Source organism: Suricata suricatta, chromosome 3, assembly GCF_006229205.1.
Source record: "Suricata suricatta isolate VVHF042 chromosome 3, meerkat_22Aug2017_6uvM2_HiC, whole genome shotgun sequence".
NCBI classification, from domain to species: domain Eukaryota; kingdom Metazoa; phylum Chordata; class Mammalia; order Carnivora; family Herpestidae; genus Suricata; species Suricata suricatta.
The window spans coordinates 51,276,886-51,290,741 of NC_043702.1; the positions used below are offsets into that span (position 1 = coordinate 51,276,886).

The 13,856-nt window shown below is 39.6% G+C and overlaps 1 protein-coding gene across 1 annotated transcript in view; it reads left to right on the plus strand.

Annotated features, from left to right (window-relative positions):
• Window positions 1-8,057: 8,057 nt before the first annotated feature.
• CWC22 (CWC22 spliceosome associated protein homolog) overlaps window positions 8,058-13,856 on the plus strand; it is a 121,952-nt gene continuing 116,153 nt past the window's right edge. The window contains exon 1 of the mRNA XM_029933293.1: window positions 8,058-8,260. The gene's annotated coding sequence lies outside the window, so the exon portion shown is untranslated. The remainder of the gene's footprint in view (window positions 8,261-13,856) is intronic.

The window sequence follows — 13,856 nt, forward strand, 5'->3', positions numbered from 1 at the left end:
GGAATTGAAGATACAAAACAGATGAACATAAGGGAAGGGAAGCAAAAATAATATAAAAACAGGGATGGGGGACAAAACATAAGAGACTCTTAAGTTTATTGAGAACAAACATAGGGTTCCTAGAGGGGTTTTGGGTAGGAGATAGGCTTAAGTGGCAATGGGCATTAAAGAGGACAATTGTTGGGATGAGCCTTGGCTGTTATATGTAGGAGATGAGCCACTGGAGTTGACTCCTGAAGTCATTATTGTACAATATGCTAACTAACTTGGGTGTAAATTTAAAAACAACAAACAAACAACAACAAAAATAAAAAAAAAAAAACTGTCCTAGAAAAAGGATCAACAGCCCTGTCAATAAATGCCAAGAACAGAAATTTGATTTCTTGAAATAAATAAATAAATAATAAACTAAACAAAGGAGGTTAAGGACGTATACTCTGAAAAGTATAAGGCACTGATGAAAAAAACTGGAAAAAAAACCACAAATGGAAAGGCATTATATGTTCATGGACTAGAAGAACAAATATTGTTAAAAATTTTCCTACTACCCAAAGAAAACTACAGATTCAATGCAATCCCTATCAAAATACCAACAACATTTTTATAGAACTAGAATAAATAATCTAAAAATTTGTTTGGAATCACAGAAGACCCTGAATAGCCAAACAATCTTGAAAAAGAAGAACAAAACCAAAGGTATGACAATCCTAAATTTCAAGATATCCTACAAAGCTGTAGTAATCAAAAAAGTATGGTACTGTCACAAAAAGAGACACACAGAGCAAAAGAACAGAAAAAAGATCCAATTAAAAAACCCACAATTATACAATCTTTGACAAAGGAGACAAGGACATGCAATGGGAAAAAGGCATTCTCTTCAACAAATGGTGTTGGGAAAACAGGACAGCTACATGCAAAAGAATGAAACTTGACCACTCCTACATCATACACAAAAATTAACTCAAAATGGATTAAGATCTAAATGTAAAACCTGAAACCATAAAAACCCTAAAAGAGAGCACAGGAAGTAACGTCTCTGACATTAGCCACAGCAACATTTTTCTAGATATGTCTCCTGAGGCAACAGAAACAAACGCAAAAATAGACTATTGAGATTACATCAAAATAAAAAGCTTCTGCACAGCAAAGAAAACAATCAGCAAATCTAAAAAGAAAATTTACTGAATGGGACAATATATTTGCAAATGACCTATCCTATGAAGGGTTAGTATCAAAAACGTGTAAAGAATTTATAGGGACTCCCAGATGGCTCAGATGGTTAAGCATTTAACTCTTGGTTTTAGCAGAGATCATGATACACCTCCTGAGTTCAAGCCCCACATCAGGCTCTGGGCTAACAGTGTGGAGCCTGCTTGGGATTCTCTCTCTCCCCCTCTCTCTATGCCCCTCTCTCTGTCTCTCTCAAAATAAATAAATAAACTTTAAAAAACTCAATAAAGATTCCTTTTTTAAAAAAAGAATTTATACAACTCAACACCAAGAATACATAATCCAATTAAAAATAGACAGAAGACATGAACAGACAGTTCTTCAACAAAGGCATACAGATGACCACTGGATACATGAAAAGATACCCAACATCACTCATTATCAGAGAAATGCAAATCAAAACCACATGAGATATCACTGTGCACCTGTCAGAATGGCTAAAATCGGACACAAAAGAAACCACACGTGTTGGTGAGGATGTGGAGAAAAAGGAACCCTCTCAAACTGTTGATGGGAATGAAAATTGTGGAAACAGCATGGAGGTTCCTGAAAAAATTAAAAATTACCATATGATCCAGTAATTCTACTACTGGGTATTTACCCAAACAATACAAAAACATTAATTCAAAAAAATATATGCATCCCTATGTTTACTGTAGCATTATTTACAATAGCCAAATTATGGAAGCAGCCCCAGTGTTCATCAACAGATGAATGGACAAAAATATGTATACATACATCATATATGTTATATATAATAGAATATTATTCAGCCATTATATATCATATATATCATATCATGTATCAGCCATTAAAAAGAATGAAATCTTGCCATTTGCAACAATATGTATGGAACCAGAGAGTATAATGCTATATGAAATTCAGTCAGAGAAAGACAAATACCATTTGATTTCACTCATATGTATAATTTAAGAAACAATAACAAATAAACCAAAAAAGAGACAATCTAAATAACAGACTCTTAACTATAGAGAATAAGCTGATGGTTGCCAAAGGGGATATGGATGGGGATATTGGTGAAGCAAGTGAAGGGAATTAAGAGTACACTTACCATGATGAGCACTGAGTAATGTATACAACTGCTGAATCACTACATTGTACATTTGAAACTATTGTAATATTGTATGTTAACTATACTGGAATTAAAAATTAAAAATAAAAAAAAGATGAGGCTGCCATGGAACTTGGTTCATTAGTAGCAGTGAGGATGACGGGTCCCTGAAGCAAGAGAGGCTAAGGCAATACTTAACCCTCAGAAACTGGAGAGGCACAAGTTATCATAGTACCAGTTGTTGGAGTATCAGCCAAGAGAGAATTGTACAGATGGTTAATAGAATATGGTGACACTACAGGCAAAATATATGCGTTTCCAATGAGAGTAGTACTTCATATACATAATTAATAGAAAGAATAAATAAGCATAAGGCTGGTCAACCCAATAAAAAGTCACAATCTCTTGCCCGCTTCCTGGCTCTGTATTACTTTTCAAACCATTGATTTTTCTGGGTCTCAGAAAGAAGCACCCTTAACACCATATCAGGTATATATCATGGTGATTCCCCTGGGCCTTCCCCAAAGGGACCCATTTGCACTTATTTGCATTACTATGTCCTGGGGCAAGGGGAGTACCCACACATTTTGAGGACTATTAGATACGTGGTTGCAGTCAACATTAATATCTGAAGAACTGAAGCATCATGGCTATACTATTGAAATTGAATCTCATGCAAACCATGTAATAAATGGAGTTATGGCCAAAGTCTGGCTCACAATGTTCATTGGGTTCACAGATCAACTCAGTGGTCATCTACCTAATCCCAAGTGTATAACTGGAACTGATATACTTCACAGTTGGAGTCATTTCCATATATTTGTCCTTGGCCTGAGGAGTAAGAGCTATCACAGTGGGGAAGGCCAAGTAAACATCTTTGAAACTGCCTTTCCTGGCCAAGAAAGTAAATCTAAAACAATTATCACAGTGCCAGAGGGTGGTGATTAACAATACCCTTAAGGATATAAAGGATGCAGGAATAGTAGTTCCCATCACACCTCCATTTAATGTGACAGGTTTTGGCCGATGTAAAAACCAGATAAATTAGCAGAATGATTGCAGACTACGGGAAGCTCAACCAACTGGCAGCCCCAACTGCAGCTGCCAGGCCAAGCGAAGTCTCACTGTTAAAGCAGGAGAATTGGGCCTCCAGGACACAGCCACTGAGAATGGATTCTTTTTGATCCCCATCAATAAACACAATTAGAAATACTAATATCCAAATGAAATAAACATGCAATGATATGCATTGACACTTTACCCCCAGGGCTATGTTAACTCTCCTTTCTTTCCCATAATATAGTCCAAAGAGATGCAGATCATCTGGAAATCCTGTGGAGTATCATACTGATCGATTATAGCAATGATATCATGCTGATTAAACATGATGAGCAAGAGATGGCTAGCATGCTAGAGGTTTGTGTTCCTGAAAGAAGGGAATCAACCCTATGAATAAATAGGGATCTGTGCCTTCATTAAAGGGTTTAAATGCCCCGTGTTCTGGGAAGTGCTAGAACATTTCCTTCAAACTAAAAGACAAAGTGCTCCCTCTTGTTTCTTCTACAAGAAAGGAGAAAGCACAGTGCCTGGGAGGCTGCTTTGGGTTCTGTAAGCAACATACTTCACATCTAGGAATATTTTTTTGGTCCACATGCCAGGTGACATAAAAAGCTGCCAGCTTTATAACCTGGCAAAAGAGCTCCGCAGCAGGTCTGAGTAGTGATGCAAGGAGCCTGGTATTTGTGCCATAGGATCTGGCACTTTCTATGGTGTTAATTACTGTCAGTTTTGGAAAAAGATGCATATGGAGTTTATAGAAATCTTACACAGTTCAAGCCCTCTGGGTTCTGGAGCAAGGTTGTGCCTTTTTTAAAAGTTAAGTCTTGGCATGCTACTGGAAAAAAGAGGGAATGCCTGATCATGGGACATTAAGTGACACAAAATGAAATGTGTCTTGTTGAACCCATCATGTCATTAATTCTGGAGGGCCCAGTCATAATTCATCTTAAGTTGAAAGTATTATATTTGGGATGAAGCACAAAGAATAGCAGAGGCACAAAAATCCACATGAACAGATAAGTCTAGACCTTGATGTCACCCTTCAATTGCATCAACACTCCTCTCTCAACTTGTACTGATGGCCATATGGGGTTGGGGTGGTGTCTTGATCACCATCCAAAGAAAGAAAAAAATGGCTGAGTTTAGTTTACAGATGAATTGGCTAAGTATGTGGATGAAACCTGAAATTGGACAGCAGTACCTCCTCACTCTTGAATAGCCTTGAAGACAGAAGAGCTTCCTAATGGGCAGAGTTTCAGGTGGTGCACCTGGTCATCCACTTTGTCTGATAAGGAGAAGTGGCCTGACGTCAGGGCATAAACAGACTAACAGAAAATGCCAAATAGCCTGGTTGACTGCTCAGATGCCTGAAAAGGAAAAGATTTTAAGAATTAGACAAGGAGGACTTAAAGAGTTAGAGGTATGTGGATATGCATAGTGTTGTGGATAAAAAAAAATGTGAAGACCTTTTTATCACACATCAACGTCCACAAGAAAGCATACATTACAGAAGAAGTATTAAACAATCAAATAAACAAAATTAGTCACCTACTTGACATTAGCCTGTCTTTGTCAGCAATCACTCCAGTGCTGACACAATGGACACTTGAGTGAAATGGTTATGGTGGCGAAAATGGAGTCTTTGCATGGGGTCCATCAGCATGAGGCCCATTTACCATAGCTGACCTACTTACTGCCTCATTTACAAGTTCAACCTGCCAGCAAAAGAGAGCAATGTTGAGCTTCTAATACATCATCACTCCTTTACGAGATCAAGTAGCCATTCCATGGCAAGTTAACTACGTTAGGATCTTTCATCCTGAAAAGGGCAATAGGTCTATCCTATTGGAATAGATTATACATATGTACTAGGTACATATTTGCACTTCATACCCACAAATCTTTATCTAGCACCATTATACAGAAACTTATACAATGCCTAATTCACAGACATAGAATACAATACACAGCATTCAACAAGGGAAATCACTTCACAGTAAAGGTAGTATAGGAAGGTGCCTGTGACCATGGGTTCCATGTATCACATGTTGCATTTCCCAAAATCTGGTGGCCTAAAGGAGCACTGGAATAGTCTGTGGAGGGTAAAGTTCAAGTACCTGCTAAAAGACCATACTTTGCAAGGAAGAAGTGCTGTTCCCCAGGGTACCTTAGACTTTGATATAGCTTAGAATCTCCAGTAGTAACAATATATGGGTCCATAAAACAAGGGATTAAAACAGGATTAGCCCCATTTACAATCATCCCCCCTGACCCACAGGGAGACATAGGTTCCCACACCTGCAACTCTGACCTTTTTGGAATTAGGGTCCTCGTCCCCAAAGGTGTAATATTCTTGACAGAGGACACAGCAAGAGTCTCACTTAACTAAGCTTCATCTGCTGCATAGGCACTTCGGACCTCTTGAGTTCAAGGACAAGTAGGCAAAAAGAAGAGTTAACACCTTGGTAGGAAAAGCTATCTCTTATCAGCAAGAGAATGTAGGCTTGATGTTATGTAACAGAAACAAGCACGACATGTGGACAATGTATGACACTCAGGTGATCCACGTGAGCATCTCTTAGTGCTACTTTGCCCAACAGTGACTGTTAAAAGACAAGTGTAGCAACACCTGCATGAGAAGGTAATTAAAGCTATAGGTTCAAATTTCTCAGGAACTAAGGTTTCACACCACCAGTGTAACTACGAAGGCCAGCAGAATTAGTAGCTGAGAGTGAGGGGGAATTTAGAATGAATAGTGGAGGAGAAAGGCAATGGCTCACTGCCGGTTCGAGACCAACTGCAAAGATGGGGACTGCAATTTGTTCCACTAACTTCTCTTACTAAGTTTCTTTTCAGGAAAAGAAGCCATTAGAACCCTAGAAGAATTGTTCTCTTAATGTGTGTACAGAGTGGATCTAAATGGTGCGAGGGGTGGACTGTGACACAGAAATTCTGTCCAGATACCCCCTCAAGAAAAGGCTCTTTTGCCTAGCTGCTAGGAGTACTTAGTGACACCCTTCAAATGTTAATACTTCCTACTATATCTCCAGTTTTGAATGGTGTCCACATTTTTCTTGAGGTAATTCCAGCCAATGACTGAACAAAACTGTGTTATGAGGGCCTAGCCATTTTATCCCAGTGTGGGACTCTTCATCTTTGCTCTGGAGTTACCATGCCCAATCCAACTTCTTCCCTTTTCCTTTTGCTGCTTTATAATCTTTTTTTTTAAGTTTATGTATTTATGTATTTACTTAATTTTTAAGAGAGAGAGAAAACGTGTATGTGGGGGAAGGGCAGAAAGAGAGGGAGAGAATTCCAAGCAAGTTCTACACCATGAACCTACAAACCGTGAGATCATGACTTGAGCAGAAATCAGGAGTCAGATGCTTAACTGACTGAGCCACCCAGACGCCTATTTTACATTCTTAACCTTGTGTCACAGTTTGTTTCCTGGATTCCAAAATGACAAACCTAGTCTTTTCCAGCTCCATCTAACTACCCTAGCTTCAATTCTAACATTCCTATTGCTATTGATATTTGCAGAGGTGGTATTGTGGTTTTTTTTCAATATGTATACTAATGCTTACCAGATTCATCTTCTATGCCCTGTATTGGTAAAACTGAAATCTATTCACTTAAATATTTAAAGACACCAAAATGTGCCTTTAACGATAGTCAAATATGTTAGATAGGAAGAAAGGATAGATAATACTGTTATGTAGTAAGGATTATCTCACATACATCAAGTGTATCAACTAATTCAATTCTTAAAAGTATCCTATGGGATAGGCACTCCCCCCCCCCCCACAGATAAGAAAATGGGCACACAGTATTGAGGAACCTGCCCTAGAAAAATCACCAATGAGTATATCAATAGATTCAAGAGTTAAACATACGTAGGCCTTCTCCAGTGTCTTTATCTGTAATCACTGCACTTTTCTGCCTCAAAGAATGAGTTACTAGCATGAATACTCTAAAGTCCTAATAGAGAAATGTTTGGATAAACCAGGCCTGGTGTATAGAAGGGTAGGAATATAAAGATATAGTTGCTTTAGGAAAAGATCGTTTCCAAAACGGTAACAAGTAATTGAACTATTTTAGGTTTTGTTACTCTTGAAAAGTAAAGCATAAGAAAACAATTTCACAAATTACCTCTGATCTCTGCACAGTTCGCTATTTCCAAGTTGGCCAGCCAATCTCCTTATCCTCACGACGTCTTGCCAGCTGGTACCCTAAACTCAAATAGAAGCATCATCTTCTCTATAAAATTAGCTTTTCCTCATTACTTCACTTTGTTTGTGGTCCCAAATCCTTCCGTTGTCTCAGGCTTGAAATCTTGATACTTAGTAGGCACTTAACATTTCAAAACATTTTTATCCTTCTATAGGTTCTTATCTAACTACTGCCCAAAGTCTGTCTACTCCTCTTAAAGATATCCACAGAAAAATGACTACTGAGGTCTACTTGTTGCCAACTGCAGAGAAAAAGCTTTAAAGTAAATTTTGACAAATCCTCATCAATCTCTGGTTTCAGATGAACCCCCTGGAGGTGCGTTCGGGCGCCTACCCAGAGGAACTACAATTCCCGTCGTACGTTGCGACAGTCTAAAATTACAATTGTAGTGTCATTTCCGCCCTTACCGGCAGCGGATGCTGGTCTTTGTAGTTTGAATTAACTTCTCTTTTGTCGCCGTCTTGGAAAGAGGAAATTGTGGCAAGACCAACTGCTCTCAACTTGTCACTAAGTTATGGTATTTAAAGTAGATTAATAGGATAACGTTTTAAAGTAAACTTAACATCAGGTTTTTCTGTATTTCACGTTCCGCCTTCCTCGCACTGCGAGGCCCGGGAAGGGGAAGTGACGTGCATCCGGTGTAATGGCGGCGCGGTGGAGCTCCAGGTAATTACCGAACTCCGTAGACTGGTCTCGGGCAGCGAACCAGAATGGGGGTGGCGGGTTGCCTGACCGGGTGGGAATTGAAAGGAGATTAAGAATGGGTGAGGGTTTGGGGGCACCGCCGTGGGCAGCGCGAACGTGTGCGCGCCGGCCCCGGAGACTGAGGTGTCAGTGCCGCTCGGGCGGAGGAGTCTGAGCGGGTGGGGAAGGGGCCGTGAACTCCGTTCCCGCCTGCGCGGACGGACCTAGCTTCCTGGTGAGGTTCCTGGAGCTGTCTCTTTGCAGTGTCTTTGTTGGTGAAATCTAGCACCAGCGCGGCGACCACTCTCTTCTCCACGCGGATCACTTAGAGCTTCTCAAGTCCTTTAGGCTGCCCAAGGCCCCTTTCTTACAGCCCGGGCCCCAGACCGTGGGAGTGGAATTAATGAACTGGAGTTAATTAGAAAATAGTGCGAGTTCCACTCCTCTGCCTCCTTCCAGCGTATATACCTGTGACGGCTTGTTTACGTTTTCATTAATCGTTTCTTTTTCATTTAAATTCTAGATGCTTTCTGGTGTTTAGTCCTAGGGGCTCTTCTCTGTCATCTTTTATCCTTCCATAAGTTGATCTACCTCCAATAATGCGCTAACTCTCCAACTTAGATCTCTAGTGTGTCTACCTCTCTGTCGAGCTACAGATCCTATAATACACTTGTGCATATCGCCACCGTAATAGGTAATTTTACTCAATCTTACTGCAATAACCGCTTTACCTATTTTCACTTAATCCTCACAACACCTCTTTGAGATCAATAAGGAAAAAAATTGAAGAAAGAATATTGTAGATATAAGATGTAGGTGATTGAAAGCGTACTAAGAGTTCCCATTACATTTTTAGGTGTCCACAGACTAGCAATAGCAGATAGAAAAACAAGCAAGCGGATTTCAGAAAACTAGTTAAACTGCCTCCTCCTTATCATATTTAAACTTGTTTTAGAATTGCCGTCACCTTGAGAGTTAGCCTCAGTTATCCTTCTATAGAAACGCGGATTTAGAATTGGCATTGAAAGTGTGACTTTGTTGTAGACGTGTTGTGACAAGCTGCATCTGTAGGAGGATGGAGGAGGAGACCTACTAGTGTGGGTGCGGGGTGATGGTCTAGTAAGCCAAAGATTCCAGTCTTGATTCAGCACTTGACAGGCTCTGTCACTTAGGCAGATTACCTAACGTCTCTAGTCTCAGCTTCCTCATCTGAAAAATGTGGATGATAGTGATATCTAATTTAGTGGGTTGTTCTGAGGATTAAAAAAAATAATAATGCTTATACATAAGGCCTGCGTACAGTGCCTGGCATACAGCATTAGCTGTTATTATTATTGTAATACAGTGAATGAATTCTCTGTGCCTCAGTTCTTGTCTTTGGTTTTGAATGTTGCTCTGCCTGTTTCCATGCCCATTTCTCTTTCGTGGAGCATTTCCCACTCCATTTGACTGGGGTTCTGGTTTGCTGTCCTCCCTGATGACTGTACGTTGCCAGGTGATCGACTGTCACTTGTTCCTGAGACCATGTAAGAGAGCATACATTTATAGTGCTGGTGCCTTAACTTAAACATGAACTTAAACATTATTTTCTGTTTACTACCCACTTGTATCGAGACTGAACTTTGTATTACCTGGTATATCCCTAACTTCAGTTATGGCTGGGCTTAGAAAGAGATGGTTATTGGTAATATAGCTGACCATACTGATGATTCTGTGGGCTTCCTTGTTGCATTTTTCTACAGTTGTAGTTTGAAAATTTTGGCATGGGGGGACGCCTGGGTGGCTCAGCTGGTTGAGTGTCCTACTTCCGCTCAGGTCACGATCTCACGGTCCGTGAGTTCGAGCCCCACATCAGGCTCTAGGCTGACAGCTCAGAGCCTGGAGCTGCTTCTGATTCTGTGTCTCCCTCTCTCTCTCTACCCTACCCCGCTCGCTCTCTGTCTCTCAAAATAAAAATAATAAAGACATAAAAATTAAAAAAAAGAAAATTTTAGCATGGGAAGGTGACAAAACAAAGAAGCCTCTGGCAGATTAGTTTCAATAAAATTCTGGACGTACTAAACCTGTAATCTAAGTATTTTATCTCGTGTATACATTTCAGTGCTTAGAACAAAGTGCAAATTTTCCAAGTATTTTCTTCAAATATACTACATCAGGAGAGGAAGCCGTGGAGTAAAGCAAGCCTTTCTATTTGTAGCCAAGCTAATAAGTCTTTTCCCAGAGAACAGATAACCAAAGAAATGGTGTAATCTGCCTTTGCTTGGGGACATTAAGACTCCTATGATTATAGAAGCTAATGGGAGGAAGAGACTCAGTGGAGATTCATGTTCTACTTGACTTTGGGCCTAATTCAAATGGATCAGGATAGACAGAGTTCAGCACTTTGACCTGAAAGGTCACCCTGTGAATCCTTCCCTCAATTATTTTATTAAGACAGTTTAATTCTAGACTTGGTGACAGGTGCCTCCGTAATGAAATAAAGTGCTTTGTGTCTAGGGATTACTTCATAAATTTCCCTGTGGAGGCCACCGCTTCCAAGTGTTCTTTAAAACTTAGAACATGGTTGGGGTGCCTAAGTGGCTTAGTCGGTTAAGCGTTCTGCTCTTCATCACGGCTCAGGTCATGATAGGGTTTGTTGGTTGGAGCCCCATGCCAGGCTCTGCAGAACCTGCTTAGAATTCTTTCTCTCCCTCTGTCTCACTGCCCCTCCTATGAGCACATGCTCTTTCTTTCTCTAAATAAACTTAAAAAAAAAACTTAGAACATGGTTTACTAAATAGCTCTTTAATTAAAAATCAGAAAGGCCACTTTCAAAGCTGTGCTATACATCGACAGAATGTGTTCAGCCCATATACTTATTTAGGCAAGCTGAGGAACACATTCTGGGGATGGGGAGTAAAGGGGTATGAGTGTTCAAAGACATGAAATCTACTCCGTGATTAGACATGGGTTTACAAGTTAAAGTAACTGCACCCAGGGTCAGGTTTCCTCTTGCAGCACCTTTAAAGGAACTGGTATTTTTTTCGTCTTCCATAAATTGGGAGTTTATTCAGGCAGCCCTCCAGGTTAACATGGGGTGAATACAAGGGATGACACCTGATAGTGCTATCTTGATGCAGTTGATAACAAACAGCTTGGGGGTTCCTCGAAGTCATGGTTGATAGGTGAGACAAGTCTGCTGTGGTATTCCTTGGTAAGAGTTGTCAAAGTATCATTATAGGGAGTTTTCTCTGGGAAGAAATAGGAATAATCAGGGCACCTGGGTGGCTCAGTCAGTTAAGCAGCCGACTTTGGCTCAGGTCATGATCTCGCGGTTCCTGAGTTCAAGTCCCACATCTGGCTCTGTGCTGACAGCCTAGAGCCTGCAGCTTGCAGCCTGCTTCAGATTCTTTGTCTCCCTCTCTGCCCTCCCCTGCTCACGCTTTGCCTTTCTGTCTCTCAAAAATAAATAAATGTTTAAAAAAACATTTTTTAAATCACTGAGTTTCAATAAAGTGTTACGGACTTTTAGATTTTGTCTTTTTTTTTTTAATTAATCTACCTCCCACTGTCTTAAGATGTCCCCATATTGGGGCTGTCTCCCCTGCACAGAGTCAGAGACTAATCAAAGGCCTTTATATTTCATTTATTCCTCATAAAAAGCCAAATAGTATCCAGGTACTATCTGCAGGGCTTCCAGCCCTATACTTGAACATGGGGCCTTCCGTCATTCAGATGATTAGAAGTCAAAGAGCACACCTGGTATATGCACTGACTAGGAAACAAACAACAAGGGATTACAGGTCTGTAATTCTTTCTTTGTAATCTTGGAGCCAGAGCTGTTTCAACATTCAGAATTTTTAAGGTTTTAAAGAAACAGTGCATATATATATTTATGAAGTAATTGCTCTTGTGGGATCCCAGGCAATACCTAATCAAACACATTAATATTTCTGCAGTTCATCAAATGAAGAGTCACATTAAGTCTCAGGTTGGTGCAGGTCAAGTTTTGCTGCCAGATGGATTTACCATAGGCTTAAGAAAAATCTTTGTGGAGCACCTGTGTGGCTCATTGCTTGAGCGTCTGACTTGATTTCATCTCAGGTCATGATCTCACAGTTTATAAGTTTGAGCCGTGTGTCAAGCCCTGCACTGACAGTGTGGAGCCTGCTTGGTATTCTCTCTCCCTCCCTTTCTGCCCCTCCCCTGCTTGTGCTCACTCGCTCTCTCTTAAAATAAAAAAACTTAAAAAAAAATCTTTGTAAGTGGTGCTGAGCATAGCATAATGTATAGAGTTGTCAAATTCCTGCATTGTATACCTGAAACTAATATAACATTGTGTGTCAACTATTGTATTAAAAAAAAAGAAAAGAAAAATCGTATTTTCAGGGCTTTTCAGATTTCATAATTGCAGATAAGGGATCGTCACCTGTACCAGATGACTTTTCCTCATAATGATAGTAGTGTTTGGGTGTTTTTATTTTCTTGAGATTGCGAACCTAATCCTAAAATCAAATTACAGCAGCATTTGTCCTTGTGTGGTATATAATGGGACATATTTCTCACCAATATGTATGCATTTTTTAAAATCACAAGAAAAAATAGGAAAGCAAGTTTCTTAAACAAAGATTTTTTCTTTAATACAGATATGTGAAGGCCATAGCAGTCTTGCCATATATTAAGAAATGTGGCAAATCTGTTTTTCATATCTGTTCCCTGGAAATTGAAAATTGCGTTGTGCAAGGGCCAGGGGCTTGAGTCCTCTTTGGGGATTTTCTTGAAGATCCTACCACACTAGCTCCTTCCCATTTCAGTTTTGCATTTAGAACATATTTAAACTAGTTTTTCTTTTGAATACTGTGTAATGTTACCATTTTCCCTGTTGAGCAACTGAGATTTTTTTTAAAATTCTATTACAATGTTTGAAGTTTGTCAAGAATGCTGTTATTACATAGAATGCAGAAGAGCATAAAGGAAAGGAATGTACTTTGTTGACTTGCTTTTAATTTATGATAGTTACAGCAGTCACAGTGGTTGAGGATGCCTCAGGGACAAAAGTAGGAGTGCTCAACAGAAGTCGGTGAGAAAGCAGTGAATTACAGCCAGTGATTGATGTTTTTATTTTCTGAACTTTTAAGATAATTACAGAATTTGTAGTTTCATAGTTTCCAGTTAACATTCTAAAGCATATCCTGCAAACACTGTTAAATATTTTGTTTTCTGATGCTTGCTGACACTGCTGGGAAAATCATTTTTAAACTACCATCTTCTTATTATAAAATGTCCTCCTTGTTCAGGGGAGCAGGTGTGGTTTTGCTGAGTTGCTTACTTGTTACAAGGAGAGAGAAATTTAATAATTCATCATAAAATCCACATAGTGATACTAAGACGAGCAGTGAGAGCTATAAACTCTAGACAAATTGCTCTCATTGCAGGAATTTCCAATTAGTCTAAGTATCAAGCATGCACATGTTGAGCTCCCGGAATTTCCCTATGGGCATATTCTGTATAAATCTGGACGATGCTAGGGCTTTATGCATTTTTTGTTAGAACTGTAGTAGCAGTCTACTTTCTAATGTCAATTTAACAGTTACATTTT